Source organism: Euprymna scolopes, chromosome 12, assembly GCF_053919585.1.
Source record: "Euprymna scolopes isolate OS-2025 chromosome 12, ASM5391958v1, whole genome shotgun sequence".
Lineage (NCBI taxonomy): Eukaryota > Metazoa > Mollusca > Cephalopoda > Sepiida > Sepiolidae > Euprymna > Euprymna scolopes.
This window is the reverse complement of record NC_136493.1, coordinates 144,256,061-144,258,560: the sequence shown is the minus strand read 5'-3', so window position 1 is coordinate 144,258,560 and position 2,500 is coordinate 144,256,061. Positions and strand designations below refer to the sequence as shown.

Genomic DNA, 2,500 nt, shown 5'->3' with positions numbered 1-2,500 from the left:
TACTCTCTCGCGAGTCTTTCATCTTTCCCTTGCGTTGGTGCAGGTAATCCATAGCTTGCCAATGGTTGACCGCACATAAGGAGAACTTTTTCTTCAATTAGACAAAGAGTTTTATTGTAGATGTCCTCATTAAAATCTGCTTCTGGATTGTTAACTTCTTGCCTGTATCTGTGAAGAATGTCTTCAGATATTACATCACGAAAAGCCATCCAGATCTCAAGAGGATTTCTTGGCTCACAGGCTGTTAAAATTATCACAAATAGGCTTCGCAAATTTGAAGGTGATTGAGTGGCACTTGCCTCTCCTACTGCTTGATGCAAGTGATGGTCATTTTCTAGAAGGCCTCGAGCAAGGCACGCTGCTCTGTATGTTTCAAACACCTGACCATTGTATGCTCGCAAATTTTGAAATGAAGTTGGACCAGCAACCTCATTGAGCAACAGGCGTAAGAAATAACACTCCCCTGCTTTTGGACTAATCGTGTAGATTCTCCCAATGCATGGTGCCTTCCATACATCATCATTTTCAGTACCTTCAACTTGTACCCCACGCATTCTTCTCATCCATTTCTTTGTCGATTTGTTCCAAGTGTAAAACTCAGGGACTTCTACGTATTTGAGACCCCTTGCAAAGTCATCCTCATGGCAGAGTTGAAAAAATGCTGTCAAAGTTGTGGCAGGCGGTGGACCTTGGGCTCGTTCCAGAGCAGTATCAGCTGAGAACATGACATGCTGCCCATTTTCAAGATGAACAGAAAGTTGTACAATTGGGGGGAAATGTTCATGGATGGGATGTTCCAATATCCTCCAGGCCGCCTCTGAACTGCCGACATACCTTGCATTCTGGAACTGCTGGATCTCATCCACAATGTGACTTTGTACTTGGCCTTGTTGGTTAGCTGCTCCATCAGTTCTTTGTAGTTCAAACACTGCTTGATCACATCCTTTATTCACGTATTTGAGGACATATTTGATGCTTTGGATCGAGCTGCAAATTTCTACGTTAATGTGAGCGTTGAACTGCTGAAGGAGGACCTTGTTGTACGGAACAATCCACTGGTTTGTTATTTCTTGATTAACATACCGACCATTTCTCTTCATCCTTATTGTACCAGTCTGGCCTCCATCTTCTGGTTTTCTTCGCCTGTACTTGGGGTAAGAGTCTTGGCCTTGCTCGGTACACTGAAGAAATTCTTTTGGGTATTTTTTGGAACATTTGTTGTCAATCGTACATGGACACTTTGGATTAAATGGTCCACAAGGTCCATGCACCATATGTGCCATCACTTTAGCATGAAGATCAGGATCTTCCTCTTTGTCAGGGATCTCTGCAGATATGCAGAGATCCATTTTTTCTGGTAGAAGTTTGTCCTCTGGGGCCTGCCAGGTGAGGATGTGTGCATGCGGCAGTCCTCTTTTTTGATATTCAATACTGTACAGGAAAGCCCTCAACCTGCCAAATCCTCCCTTTTTAATAAATTCAAGTAACTTTTTTAGCTTCTGCCTGAAAACCCTGGCAACAATATCTGGACGATCCTGAGGGTCTTGCCCTTGAAGACAATTTTCTGTAATTTCTGTCCACTTTGGATTTGTTGTGAACGTGATGAAGAGGTCGGCTTGGCCCATTCGCCGAACATATGCCATGGCATCACTTTGACGCTCAAACATGTATCGAGGGCCTCCTGTATAAGTTGCCGGAAGAACAACTCGTTGACCAAACTGTTCTGGATTCCCATCCTCCCTAAGAATTGAATCTCTCAAGTTGCTATAATTGTCAGCTCTCAGGGTCTGTTACTCACGCCTCAGGAACTGTAAACGTTCTGTTTCAATCTTGCAGTACACATCCACCAGCCATTGTTGAAATAGCCTTCGGTACCAGAGAAAATAGTTTCCAGGCCGAGTCATTAAATGGTACGAATAAAATTGCTGTTGGGTAACTTTTCGCCCATTGGATGCCTTCATGTAGATGTTGTAAGATGGAGAACCATAGGGGTACATTAACGGGTACATTAAAGTATCGTAGAGGGGATGTAGTTCGGAGATCCATTTTAATGTATCATTTCTAAAACGCAAGACAATATCCCGGTTAGCTGTTGGTTCATTCTCCATTAATATTCCAATCTCATACGTTGTTGTTGGAGCATTGAATCGCCGTGGATGCTCTTCTTGCGGCCTTCGGTCTTCCCTTATGACAACTTTATGTTCTACCAAGTGTTCTTCTTCAATCCTCTCCTTTGTTGTTTTCAGCTGACAAATGAAGCTGTTGTTCTCATGTAAAAATTCAGTCAGACTTTGGAGAATGTCTCTATTGAGTCTACTGTCACGTCCCCGATTATGTAGTTCCTCTTCCAGACTATCCAAGAAGTAGACTTGAATAAACTTTGCTGTTTCATCTTCAGGTGGTAAAAGACTCCCAATCTGGTGGCAAACCTGGCCTCGAATTCTAAAAGAAGGATTCCACCCATGTACTGCCACAATTTTGTGACCAAATGATGTCATTG

The 2,500-nt window shown here is 43.0% G+C and overlaps 1 protein-coding gene across 1 annotated transcript in view; it reads left to right on the top strand.

The window, feature by feature from the left end:
• The window catches only part of LOC145291523 (uncharacterized), a 56,288-nt gene that overhangs the window by 52,390 nt on the left and 1,398 nt on the right, over nt 1-2,500 (top strand). The window lies entirely within an intron of this gene.